Raw genomic sequence first — 14763 nt, 5'->3', positions numbered from 1 at the left:
GGTTGAGAGCATGCATGATGTGCATGTACAAGCATGTATATCATGGAGCTCAGGGAGCAGTGTGGTATTGGGTCTTTCCTTCCTCTTTAACAGGGTCCAGGGATCAAACTCAGGTTGTAGTATTGTTAAGCAAATACTTTATCCCCTGAGCCATCTTCCCAGCCCCGAAATGCCGATTTCAGACTGAACAGATGCTGACTGAGAGCTCCATGGCAATGGCCCAGAAAAGAGGGTAAGGAAGTGGCTTCTGGATTCTGGGATCCAGGACCCAGCACCGAGGCTTGAAGGATGAAGAGTACGTGTGGAACTGTGTCCCACGGGGGTCACTTCTTTGCAGTGACCCTGCAGAGAGAGCAAGCTGGGCACCTTCCTCCTACCCCTTCGTTACCCCATGCATTCACTCCAGAACCTTGCACACTGAGAATTCCTGAGCCCACTCCAATGAGGGCCCTTCAAAGATCATCAGTTCAGCCCCAACATGCTGGTCAGCCAGAAGGAGAGTTAGAGCATTCCGGACTCAGATTTCCCATCCATCCCGGCTGCAGAGAGTCTAACTGATTACAACAAGCCTATGGCCATTCACGGGCACGTCAGAGAGGACGTGCTGAGAGAGGTGCCGAATCCTCTACCTCGGATCAGCAGCTCCCATGACACAATCAGGACATCGAGGAACGGGGCCTGGTTGGATCTGGGCAGAGCCCAAAGAGCAGGAGCTGAACTGCTGTCTCCTGTTTTTAAACTCGACCCGGAACTCGGGATCTAGGCAAGCGTCCTCTAATGAGCCTGTGAGTGCTACCTGCTCACTGGAGGACTCTAGGCCAGCGCTCTAGGGCTCAAGCACACTCCCTCAGCCTCTTCCTACAAGAAAGTAAGAGGGAGTTTAGTTGGGAAGAGGAAGTCTCATCAGAGGGAGTTGGAGGGGTCTCGGGAGATGAATGTTACCAAAAGACACTATACAGGGGTCAGTCGAGGCGATGGCTCAGTGCACAAATGTGAGGGCTTGAGTTCGAATCCTCAGCACCCATGTAAAAAGCTGGGCGTGGTCTAGACAACCAGTAACTCCAGGACTGAAAGGGGAAGACAGAGAAGGATCCCTGGGGCTCACTGGCCAAGACCCAGTCTCAAGAGAATAAGGTGGAAGTGAATATAGCAGGGACACACAATCATGCGCATGTGTGCGCGCGCACACACACACACACACACACACACACACACACACTCCACCACCACCACACCACACTAACACACCAAAAAATAAACAGATTATCTTCCCTCATCCACTACCCTTTTCTCCTCCTTCTCTTTCTTTCTCCTTCCTTCCTTCCTTCCTCCCTCCTCCCTTTTTCTTATTTGTCTTGGGACAAAGTCTCACTGTAGCCTTGGCTAGTACTAAACTCATGATCCCCATCTGCCCACCCAGAGTGCCCAAATTACAGGTGACGCCTGGCCCCCAGCTCCAGCGAGTGAGAAAATTAAGACCCCAGGAAGGAAATGGCTGCCCACAGTGGACCAGCAGGCTACAAGAGTCGGCCAAAGCAAAACTGCAGTGTTTCACTTTCTCCTACCGCCTTGCCATCAGCAGGGAGGCTGGGTCCAGTGTTCACAAGAGGGAAAAAGGGGTTGGGGATTTAGCTCAGTGGTAGAGCGCTTGCCTAGCAAGCACAAGGCCCTGGGTTAGGTCCTCAGCTCCAGAAAAAAAAAAAAAAAAAAAAAAAAAAGATAGGGAAAGGAAAGGAAAGGAAAGCAAAGGAAAGGTGATAAGAGTCTGAGGGATTCCAATGAGGATGAGCAGGGATCAACCACGGAATTTTGCACCTGAGACCCAGGGCTGCTGAGGCTGCTGGGAAGTTGGGAGGAACAGCAACCAGGGCATCTCACCATGGGCAGTGCACCTCCTGCTCCTGGATCCTGAAGAACTCCTGTGGGAGTTGGGGAGAGGGTTAGCCGATAAAGTGCCCAAAGGATCTAAATTCAATCCCCAGAATTTATATACAAAAGCCAAGTGTGACAGTGCACGCCTGTGATCCCAGCACTGGGGAGGCAGACAAAGGAATCCCTGGGGTTTGCCAGCTAGCCAGTCCTAACAAGCCAACGATCTCCGGGTTGAAGGAGAGACGCTGTCTGAAGACAATAGGGTGGATGGGAAGATGGCCCACTGGGTAAAGCACTAGCCACCAAGTGTGGGGACTATGACTCAGATACCCAGAACTCAAACAAATGAAAGAATAAACGAAAATTCCAGAATTAACCCTGCTGTTTCCAAGGCTAACCTTTTGTTTCTCCCCAAATGTAGCTTCTCATCCCTGCCTCTTTGAAGGTGGTCATGTCTGGTGGTTTCTGAAACTTCCGACCTGTGAGTTCAGACATGGCTGAACACTTTGGAAGATCCTATAGCTGCTGGGCATAGTGGCGCAATCCTTAGAATCCAGCACTTGGGAGGCAGAGGCAGGCGGATCTGAGAGTTTGAGGCCTGCCTGGTCTACAGGGCTACAAAATGAAACCTTGTCCTTGAAAACAAACAAACAACAGACAGACAAACAGACAAACAGATTCCACAGTTAAAGACAAGGGAGCTGATTCTAAAGCCTGTGTTAGGGTCCTGCCATGGGATCACTGTGTAACCTCATGTGGGGCTATCCCTCTCGGCTCCTTCTCATCTTCCTGTAGCCCACAGGGCAGGAAGAGCAGCCTTGAAGCTGGGCGAAGCTTCGGAGACCATCACACCGATGAGCGAATGAAAGGGTGGAAAGCTGTGACAGCTCTCCCAGAAGCTGTGAAGGTGAAAACCAAAGTGACCAAGCAAATAGTTCTCTGGGGACAGGTTTCCGCCATCCACAAGGCTCCTTATCTAGGGACCACCTTGGGCTCACCCTGTAAATATCTGACAAGGTGGGGAACATCTCTAGGTGCACGGGGACCTTGTGATAACTTCCAGCCAGGTGGTGTCAACTGGCAGAGTGTTCCTGTGACACTTTCTTCCAACTGTCACTTCCGGTACACAGATCTCCGAGTTCTGGTCCCCAGCTTCCCAACCCACAGTTGGTTTAGGATAAACATTGATAAGTACAATGTGAAGAGAGAAATCACCATGACTGAGTCCTGCCTGCTCCTCTGGCAGCCCCCATCCTGAAACAGATCCCCAACCGCCCCCACTCAGGCTAGCCCGACCTCATCCAGACTTCCAACGCATACACTCTTCCAGAAATAACACCATTCCCCTAACCAGTCCGCCTCAGTGAGAGATACCTACTCTTTACTCCAAAGTTGGTCAACAATGACCAACAGGGTTCCTGGATCAAGAAAGTCCTCCCTCCACCCTATGGAGTCCCTCTTATCATGCTGAACGCTCGGGGGAGTGATAACAGTTAAGAAGGTAACTGAGTTGCTTTCCCGGACACAGAGAGGGTGAATAACTGGTGTTCTTTTTTTTAATTGGGGCAGGGGCAGTAAATATGTGTGAGCATGTGGGTGCCCTCCCCTGGGTGAGTGTATGGAAGCCAATGATTAAAGTCAAAATGTCTACCTCTGTCACTTTCCACATTATTTTTCAAGACAGGGTCTCTCACTGAGCATGGAATTCTATATTTCATAACAATAAAGCCATGTCCTCAACCTTTCACTGGCCTATTCTTGGCAAATGTTGTACAGTTGAGACACACTGCGAGCCCCTCACTGGGGGATTCTAGGCAGGGGCTCTACCACTGAGCCACGCCCCCAGCCCCTCCCTGGGGGATTCTAGGCAGGGGCTCTACCACTGAGCCACGCCCCCAGCCCCTCCCTGGGGGATTCTAGGCAGGGGCTCTACCACTGAGCCACGCCCCCATCCCCTCCCTTGGGGATTCTAGGCAGGGGCTCTACCACTGAGCCACGCCCCCAGCCCCTCCCTGGGGGATTCTAGGCAGGGGCTCTACCACTGAGCCACGCCCCCAGCCCCTCCCTGGGGGATTCTAGGCAGGGGCTCTACCACTGAGCCACACCCCAGCCCCTCCCTGGGGGATTCTAGGCAGGGGCTCTAGCACTGAGCCACGCCCCCCAGCCCCTCCCTGGGGGATTCTAGGCAGGGGCTCTACCACTGAGCCATGCCCCCCAGCCCCTCCCTGGGGGATTCTAGGCAGGGGCTCTAGCACTGAGCCACGCCCCCCAGCCCCTCCCTGGGGGATTCTAGGCAGGGGCTCTACCACTGAGCCATGCCCCCCAGCCCCTCCCTGGGGGATTCTAGGCAGGGGCTCTACCACTGAGCCACACCCCCAGCCCCTCACTGGGGGATTCTAGGCAGGGGCTCTACCACTGAGCCACGCCCCCCAGCCCCTCACTGGGGGATTCTAGGCAGGGGCTCTACCTCTGAGCTATGTCCCCAGCCCCTCACTGAAACGTTCTAGGCACATACTTTTCTACTGAGCCGCACCCCAGTATTTCTCAACCTTCCTAATGCTGCAACTGTTTAATACACTTTCTCTTGTTGTCGTGATCCCTAAAATTATACCTGTAATTTTGCTACTGCTATGAATTGTAATGCAAATATCTAATGTGCAGAACGACCTTAGGTGACCCCTATGAAAGGATCATTTGACCTCCCAGATGGGTCGAGAGCCACAGGTTGAGAAGCATTGCCTTTAGTCTAAGCAGAGCACTTAGAATTCACAAAGCCCTGAATTCCGTCCCTAGCGCGGCGAGACAGACCGACAGATGCATGTACATGGGTACATGCCACGTTTTTCTGAGGGCCTCTCTACTCTACCTTCCACAAACAAAGCAAGAATTTGGGGAAAAACAAAAACTAAAAGCCCCGGAAGTGTAGGGTGTAGCTGTAAGGCTAGAGTGGCTGGTTAAGGAGGTTGCAAAGTAAGGCCCCGGGCAGGATCAGAAAAGATCAGAGGATGTAGTCTCTGGGCTAATATTAGAACCCTGGCCTGAGGCTATTGGAAGGCATGTGAGGGCATTTGGGTAAGGGGACGGGACCTGAACAGAGCCGGGCATCCGAATGCTTTCTTCAGCCTCCTCTCTCGGCATAGTGGCCTGGGCAGCTGAGACCCCCTGCCCCCCACTGCAGCAGACTGTGGAGAAATCTGAGCTGCCCTCAGTCTGTTACAGGCAATTAATTGACCCCCTTTGTTCTCGGCATTGATTAAAGGCAGATGTCCCTCTGGTGGAAGGTTCAAGGAGCCCACCTCTCCTCTCTCCTCTCCTCAGGCTGCCTCCCCCAAGTCCTACCGGCACCATGGGGGCCCCACCACCACAACCACAAGAAAGACCCAGAATCACCCAGAGGATCTGCAACTGTTTTAAGTTCTTGATTCGTCCCTGCAGAGCCATCCTCCAACCCACCCTCCCTCCTTCCCATGCCACACACCCTGCAGTCTCCCTGATTAAAGGGTTTTCCTTCCAGGAACCCCTGCAGACCGGGCGAGGGCGATTCCCACAGAGCGCCGCCGCCCGAGAAGCCCGGGCTTCCGCACCGAGTCCCGGGAGCCACTGCCCCGCTTGCTTGTGGGTTTCTCCGTGGGATCAAACAGAAAATTAAATCCATCGCAGGCTGCAGAATGCGCCGAATTAGGCTCATCCATGAAAAATCTGAACGCTAATGGCTTGCAGTTCCTTTACCAGAAAGGTTTCTTTTAATCAATCCCCGGGTGACTTTGCCAGGCTTCGGGCTAGAATTCCTTGGGATAAGTTTCTATCCCTGTAGAGGGGACATTTGAAACGGTGAAATCTTAAAAGTGCTTTTGTTTTTCCTCCTCCTTCTCCCCCTCCCCCTTCTCCCCCTCCCCCTTCTCCTCCTCTTACTCCAGGGCTCCAGCTTCTATGACTATGACCGGTGCTGGGGTGGGATGCTGGGGCCTTTGGGTCATTCCATGCTCCAGTAAGTAACGCCAATAAACTCACTAGTTCAGCGGTTGAGACTGTGGTTGTGTCCCTTCTCTGGTCTGTCAATGGTTTCCTATCTTTGGCAAATAGGTATTGGTGTCAAGTCTCCCCCAAGAACCATGCCACAGGACAGCATCGAAGGTTCACATCAGTAAAGTAGGGCACTGCTATCCCCCTGACGACTGCGTCCACGGTTACTTCTTTTCTTTTGTAACATTTTCATTTCGTCTCATGTATCTTATATGCACGTGTGTGTGGGTGTGCGTGTGGAGGTCAGAGGACAGTCTGCAAGACTTCTACTTCTACTATGTGGGTCCCAGGAACTGAACTCAGGTATCAGCCAATGCCTTTTCCCTTTGAGCTATCTTTCCAGTCCTTGCCTCACACCCTTTCCTCTTGGGAGCTGTAAGTAATACTTTCCTTTTCAATGACATGGTCTCTGGATACGGAAATGTTACTATACCTCATTTTCTCTACTGTATTTTTTGTGTGTGTGTGTGTGTGTGTGTGTGTGTGTGTGCGTGCGTGCGCGCGCGCACGCACGCACGCACGCATGCACGCTCACTTGAATACATATACATATGGAGCCCAGAGGTCAATGTAGAGTATCTTCCTCAATCTCTCTCTCTCTGCCTTTTTTTAAAAAATTCTTTTATTATATATAAGTACACTGTAGCTGTCTTCAGACACACCAGAAGAGAGCATCGAATCTCTTTACAGATGGTTGTGAGACACAATGTAGTTGCTGGGAATTGAACTCAGGACCTCTGGAAGAGCAGTCGGGTGCTCTTAACCACTGAGCCATCTCTCCAGCCCCTCTCTGCCTTTTAAACACACTCCCACACCTCATCAGTTTGGCTAGACTGATCAGCCACGTAGATTCAGGATTCTGCCTGTCTCTGCATCCCACCCCACAAACACTGGGGACCATGACTAGCTTTTACACAGATGCTGGGAATCCAAACTCAGGTCCTCATGCTTGCACAGCAAGCACTCCCTTGACTCCCATCATCTCCCTAGGGCAAGGATACTCTGTATCTGAGGACAGGCTGCCAATCCATTCATCCACACTGCAGGCTCTAAGACACAAAGAGGTGGGAGGTGCAGCCCGTGACACCAGAAAACCCAGGTTCTGAGCTGGACCTGGAGCACGGTTGGTAGAGTGCTTGCTCCATACTCATGATGCCCTGGGTTCGATTCCCCAGTATCACATAAACCAGGAGATGTGGCACACGCCTGTATTCACACACCTGACAGATGGGGAGGCAGAAGGTTCAGAGGTTCAAAGCCATCCTTGACTACCTAGCCAGCCTGGAGAATGTGAAACCATATCAAAACATAGGTTCCAGCCTTGCCTGACTCAGCCATTCTCTAGGTGAAAGACTTTAGCTAAGTCTTTTCTTGAGACAAAGAGCCCTTACTCCCACAGCGAGGGGCACACATCAGCAAGCAAAAAAAGACCTACAGTTGTGGTCTGCAGACAGTCCAGTGCATACAAATGCTTTCTGCTAAGCTTGACAACCTGAGTTCGATCCCCAGAACCCACATGGTGCAAGGAGAGACCAGAGTCCCAAAAGTGGTTCTCTGTGCTCCACGGGTGTGGCCTGGCACAAGTGCCCCCCCTACACTCGCTAAACAAAAGAATGGACTTTTTTTTTTACTCTTAAAAACTACAGAAGTGAGCTTTTGTTTCCATACTTAAGTCTGCAGGATTCCGTGGGCGCAAATATAGAGTCCAAATGCAAACCTGCCACCTTCCCAAGACGCGGGGAAGATCTGTAAGGCCTGGATGGGGAAGATGTAGCCCCCTTTGCACTGGGAATTTCCTGGGTCCAGCCATCAGTCAACCCGACCTTGTCTGATGCTTCACAGGATCTTCCAGGCCTCAGGGTGGGTCATGGCCCCTGCCCTGGAAAAACTGACAGCCCAGACAAAACCAGATCCTGCAGAATATAAACAAGAAGACTCTCCATCAGGCTCCAGTACACGCCCAGAGAGGAGAAGGTAACCAACACTCTACACGCACAGGGATCTGTGAGTAGACGCTACAGCCAGAAATACTCCAGCCTCGCACTGGAACCGGATGCCCCGAGAGGCAAACAAACCCTTGTTTTACTTCACCATCTGCTCTGGCTCTCAGAGGGCTGGGGCCCATCCCCCCTTCCTTCCTGCTGCTCTGTCACCAGCCTCAGAGGGTCCTGTTACCACAACCAGGCAGTGCACTGACCTCAGGACAAAAGGCTTCGGTGAGCAGGTCAGGATAGAAAGATGAAAACCTGGATCTCAGTGGCCATGGCCAATGGGAGACCTGGAGTCAATGAGAGACCTTGTCTCAAAAACAATAGGAAAAGGTGGATAGGGGCTGGAGAAGACAGCTCACATCCACTTCCGGCCTCCACACGAACAGTCACACATGTGCATGTGAACCCACAATACACATGTGTGCACACACGTGTATAACACACAAGCACAAACTTAAAAATTAATGCCGCTGGTTGTCCTGCTTGGGCACAGTGCAGACAGGACCCTGGGGATCATAGACCCACCCCTGGTAAGGAGCGAGTGTCTCAGTTCCCAGAGCTGGGAGAGAGTGGGGTGGGGGGTGGGGTGTGAGGGAAGCTGGAGGTGGGTATGTGTAGAGCATGCGTGCATGCACGTGTGTGTGTGTGTGTGTGTGTGTGTGTGTGCGCGCGCGCGTGTGTGTGTCAGGCGCTTCCTTTTGTCCTCACCAGTCACCAGCTGAAGTGTCTCCTTTTGTGGTTTTTGACTGGGGGGTAGTCTCACTTATCCCCCACTGGCCTTGATCACTGTGCCCGGAGAATGACCTTGAACCCCTGATCCTCCTGGCTCCATCCCCCAAGTACCGGAATTTCAGGTGTGTGCCACCATGCCCTGTTTCCTTCAGTGCCTCACCGCTGGGCTTCACAGGTGCCAAGCAAATGCTCTGCCCACTGCCCACATCCCATCCTTGGGCTGAGGTTTTCATCCCTGCAGTTTGGTTCTTGGCTCCTGTGGGTGTCCGATCCCTAGCCTCAGCAACCTCATAGTCCCCACCACTCAGACACACACACACACACACACACACACACACTGCAGAGTGTGTCTGAGACTAATTTCCCTCCATACAGAGGCAAGCTCCCCCACCTTGGGACTACCGAAGAGAGAGAATCAGATCAACATCTTCCCCAGAACGCCTTCCTCTATTCTATTGGACAGCAAAGCCCTCCTGATCCCACACAGTGAATGGTGTCAGTTAAAAAGGTACAAATCTGGAGGGATGGCTCAGTGGTTAGAGCACTCATAGAGGACCCAGGTTTGGTTCCCAGCACCCACATCAGTTGGCTCGCAACCACCTATAACTGCAGTTCTAGTGGATCCTACACCCTCTGGCCTGCATGGGCACCTTTGCATGAGTGGTACACATAGACTTACACATACACATTCAAATAAAAACAATAAATTAAAAACGGTGAGGACAGAGCCAGGAGGATGCTGGGCCAGGAGAGCGTTTGCCATACATAAAGGCGGGCAAGAATGGCTGCCATCTTTAGTCCTAGAACTGAGGAGGCAAGAAGGGGATCCCCAAACTAAGCTGGCTGAAGCTGGGCTCAAGGCAGAGGCCCTGGCTATACACAAGGTGAAGGGCGATGGAGGAAAACACCCAACCTCAGTCTCTAGTCTCCACATGCACACATATGCACACTCAAATGAGCATACCTATTCGCTCGCATACATACACACACACACACACACACACAGACACACACACACACATACATACAACATATAGACATAAATCCCAGGTTTGGGAGGCAGAAGCAGAAGGATCACTGTGAGCTCAAGGCTAGCCTGGTCTACACTGATAAGCTCCAGACTGGTCAGGGCTACATAGTAAGACCTCACTTTAAAAAAAAAAATGCATGTACATACTTATACAACACACACACACACACACACACACACACACACACACTAAAATATATCATTTACTCCATGGCTAAGCTGGCAAGGAAGGCTGGCAAGATGGCTAAGTGTCTAAGGGTGTTGGCCACCAAACCTGACAATCTGTGTTCAATTCCCAAAAACCGCACAGGGGAAGAGAGAACCAATTCTTGCAATTTGTCCTCTGACCACTGCACAAATGAAACGGCATGGATACATGTGTGCAAGCATGCACACGGTCTAAGCAAGCAAGCAAACAAACAGATGCAATTACACATAAAAGGCATAAATTCCTACAAGGGCACAAATCAGTTGGTGTGGATTCACAGGAACACACTAGCCTTTATCTCTGCTGTGACTCGGCAGAGCTCTTCCGAGAAAGCTACTGAAGGATGTGCTCCGCCTCGATGAAATGCCAGAGAGAAGCATAAGGGAGAGACTTGGTTCAAAGGCAGATCTGGGATGCTGGTGAAGGCCAATTCCAAGTCGGGCTGGGGATTTAGCTCAGTGGTAGAGCGCTTACCTAGGAAGCGCAAGGCCCTGGGTTCGGTCCCCAGCTCCGAAAAAAAAAAAAAAGAACCAAAGCCGTCAGTCTAACTTTAGATCCTGAACAAATGAGAAAGCAAATTCAACAGCAAGAGATCCAAGAAGACAAATATCGAAGGCATCGTCGGGAGAAAAAGCTGTACGAGTAAAGGGCTGGGATCTGGAGATGGTTTAAAACAATCCAATAGAGGGCCAAGTGAATAGGAGTCAGGGAGTGAAGAAGGTGAAAGGGTTGGTAGAGCCCCTGCCTAGAATCCCCCAGTGAGGGGCTGGGGGCGTGTCTCAGTGCTAGAGCACCTGCCTAGAATCCCCCAGTGAGGGGCTGGGGGCGTGGCTCAGTGGTAGAGCCCCTGCCTAGAATCCCCCAGTGAGGGGCTGGGGGTGTGGCTTAGTGGTAGAGCCCCTGCCTAGAATCCCCCAGTGAGGGGCTGGGGGCGTGGCTCAGTGGTAGAGCCCCTGCCTAGAATCCCCCAGTGAGGGGCTGGGGGCGTGGCTTAGTGGTAGAGTGCCTAATATACATAAAACACTGGGTTCCATCTGTAGCATTATATAAAACCAAACATACTCGGCCTTCGGAGCAGGAGGATCAGAAATTCAAGGTCATCCTTTGCTACTTAGTGAATTCAATGATACTGTAGGCTACATGAGACTGTGTCTCCATGCACATGCCTTTAGTGCCAGCACTTGGGAGACAGAGACAGGCACATCTCAGAATTCAAAGCAAGCCTGGTCTACAGGATGAGTTCTAAGACAGCCAGGGCTACAAAGAGAAACCCGATTTTGTGAAAACAACAACAAAAACAAAAATTGAGAACAAAGTAGATGGTGTTTTGGGATTGGTTTGGGTTTTTCTCGATAGTCTCACTATGTAGCTCTGGCTATCCTGGAACTCACTGAGTATACTCACAGAGATCCACCTGCCTCTGCCACCCTAACTCTGGAATTAAAGGTGTGTGCTTCTCCACGGCTCCATGCTCACTCTTTTTTTTTTTTTTCATTTGTTTGTTTTTTAATTTTTTTCTCCTTTTTTTTTTCAAGGGCAGAAATTATTTACTTTGGATCACGGTTTCAGAGACCTCAGTCTATCGTTCTTAGCTCTGTTGATTCTCTAATTTTTTTCTCTTAATTTATTTATTTATTCACTTTATATCCTGATTGCACCTCCCTCCTTCCTCTCCCCCGCCCAAGTCTCATCCTCATACCCCTCCTCTTATTCCCCAAGGGAGGCCCCCCACCCGGGCACATCAAGTCAAAGCAGGACTGGGCACATCCTCTCCCACTGAGGCCAGTCAAGGCATCCCAGCTAGGGGAAAGGGATCCAAAAGAACCAACAGAGTCAGAGTCAGCCCCTGCTCCAATTGTTAGGGGACCCCTATAGAAACCAAGCTGCACATCTACTACATATGTGTAAGGGGTCTATGTCCAGCCCAAGCATGTTCTTTGGTTGGTGGTTCAGTCTCTGTGATGGTCCAGGCTCAATCTCAATCCAAGCACTTGGGAAGGTACAACAGGAAAATCATGGCTTTGAGACCAGCCTTTTGGCTACACAGAGAATTCAAGGCCAGCTTGGGCTCCCAACACTCTGTCTTAAAATTTAAAACAAAAACAAAACAAAGCAAAACAAAAAAGGTCTTAATACAAGACGAAAAATAGTACAACTCTTAGAAGAAAATGTAGGGAAGAGTTTCATGACATCGGGTTGGGTGAGAGGTTCTTGGCTATGCCACTAAAAACACAAACAACAAAGAAAAAGCAGATAAATTTGATTATGTTAAAATTGAAAACATGTGGGGTCTGGGGAGACAGCTCAGTCAGTGAAGGGGTTGTTGCAGCTTGAGCAAGAAGCCAGCATGGTGGCAAGTGCTTGTAACCCCAGTGTTTGGAGCATGGAGACCAGAAGAACTCCAGAGCTTGCTGGCCAGCCTTACTAATCAATCACTGATCTCCAGATTTAGGTAGAGATCTTATCTTTTTAAAAAGGGGTGTGGCAAGTGATAAAGGAAAAAACCCAACATCAACCTCTGACCTCTATGCTCACACACACACACTCGAATACACACACACATACACATACACACATATGCATACACACATACACACATGCATATACACACATATACATACACACATATACACACATATACATACGCACATACACATATACACAACATACACACACATGCATACACACACACATATACACACATATACATATACACATACACACATATACATATACACAACATACACACACATGCATACACACATACACACATGCATATACACACATATACATACACATGCACACATGTATACACATGCATATACATATACACACGCACACACATACAAACATGCATACACACATACACACACATACACACACGCATACACACACATATACATACACACATGCATACACATACACACACACACACACTACATACAGACTTTTTAAATCTGTATTTATTGGTTTATGTGCATCGGTGTTTGCCTATATGTACGTCTGTGTACCACTTGCATACCTGGTATCTGTGGAGGCCAAGAAAGGACATTGGATTTTCTGGAACTGGAGATACAGACAGTTATGAGCTACATTTAGGTGCTTAGACCTAAACCTGGGCGCTCTGCAAGAGCTACAAGTGCTCTTAGCCACTGAGCCATCTCTCCAGCTCTACTCAAAAAAAAAAAAAAATGCATGCCTATCATCTTAGCTTTCAGGAAGCTGAGGCAGGAGGATTATGAGTTCGAGGCCCACCTGGGCAAGAAAGTGGGATTGTATCTTAAAAGGCAGTATCAACCAAAACCACAGAGAATGACAAGCAAACCTTCACTGTTATAGGGACAAAAGGATATCACAGGCGCTGTGAACTGGGCCTTCGGAAAACTGAGAATGGCATTATGATCCCGCAATTCTGTCTCTGAACACACGCTCGACAGAGCTGAAGACAAGGAAGAGAAGAGATGCTCACCCAATTGCTGCCTTAGCAGCAACATTCTACAGCCAGAAGGGCTACATTGATCTTACATAGCAGGTAAGATCATGTGATACACACACATAAACACACACACACATGCAAACACACACACACACACACGTGCACGCGCGCATATTCATGCACATACACACATGCACAGAATTACAGGTTTGGAAGATACCTCGGTGAGTAAGAAAGCAGGAAGATCTTGGTTTCATCTCCAGAACCAATGTTAAAAAAACATTAGTGGTGGTGGCGTGCGCCTGTAATTCAGTGCTGGGGAGGAAAGATGAGCAGATCCCTGGAATTTGCTGGCCAGACAGACTGGCTTATTCAGTGAGCTCCGGGCTAGCGAGTGACTCTGTCTTAAATTAATTCATCAGTTAATTAAACAAATAAATAAAAAGAGTTGGGGGAAGGGCCCTGGGAAGGTGGCTCAGTAGTTAAGAGCATTCATTGCTCTTGCAAAGAACCTGAGGCCAGTTCCCAGCACCTATACCCAGTGGTTGGCAACCACCCGTAAATCCAGCCTCAGGAGATCTGATGCCCTCTTCTGGTCTCTGCAGGCATCTGCATGCACATAGTACACACACACAAGTAGGCATGCACACACACACACACACATGCACACACACACAATCAATCAGTCAAAACTAAAAATAAATCCCCCCTTTTAAAATACAAGGTATAAACTTGAGTAGCAACGCCCACGATTGACACACACTGGTGTGCACACACACATGCACATGTGCCAGAACTTTTAAAAATAGAACATGAGTGAGCCTCACCTACACATCTGTCCTGGCCCCAGGAGCCTGAGCCCTCACAGCTGCCCAGCCTGCTGAGCCACACACACCCACCAGCTTCCTCTACCTGACACCAACATTTGGCTTCCATTTCTGGCTCCTCGCAGAATTCTCAGAGACCAGCTCTTGCAGGGTTTCAGGTCCAGCGGAAGCCAGAGGCTCTTGGGAGAATCAGTTTGCATCTCAAGGGGTGGGAGGTGGGTTTGGCAGGGCCAGCCAGTGGACTGTCTTGCCCAGCCACCCCCTGGCGCCCCAAGATCCCATCCATCCTGCAGGCTCCCCACCCGCTGTCAGCAGGGCAGGCACACTTCCTGGTGCAAGGTAACCTTAGCCGGCTCTGCTCCCCATGGGCTTGGCTGAGCTCTATTATTAATCTCCGGTAGATCCTGTGTCCTGAAGCAGAGACAGCTGTCCCCATGTGCAGCTGTTCCAGGACCAGAACTAGCAGGCAGACAACTTCCAGTGTTATCGCTTTTATGGAAAGAGAAAAAAAAATCAAAAGTAGATGAGAGCCGTTTTTCCTGCAGACGTCTAGGTAGACCCTCACCCTGTCAGGGTGCCGTGACTCCAGGCTCCATCTGCCTGAGTTTCATTTCTAGCCCTATGAGTTCATCAGTGTTCTGCAC

The 14763-nt window shown here is 50.2% G+C and overlaps 1 protein-coding gene across 4 annotated transcripts in view; it reads right to left on the bottom strand.

Moving 5' to 3' along the window:
* Nucleotides 1-14763, bottom strand: part of Col26a1 (collagen type XXVI alpha 1 chain) — a 145966-nt gene that overhangs the window by 118208 nt on the left and 12995 nt on the right. Inside the window, exon 1 of one of the 4 annotated variants that reach the window (XM_087579289.1) lies at nucleotides 7613-8011. The gene's annotated coding sequence lies outside the window, so the exon portion shown is untranslated. 4 annotated transcript variants of the gene reach the window in all.

The sequence above is a fragment of the Rattus norvegicus genome, chromosome 12, assembly GCF_021556685.1.
Source record: "Rattus norvegicus strain SHRSP/BbbUtx chromosome 12, alternate assembly SHRSP_T2T, whole genome shotgun sequence".
In the NCBI taxonomy this organism is placed as follows: domain Eukaryota; kingdom Metazoa; phylum Chordata; class Mammalia; order Rodentia; family Muridae; genus Rattus; species Rattus norvegicus.
This window is presented reverse-complemented; position numbering and strand designations above follow the sequence as displayed.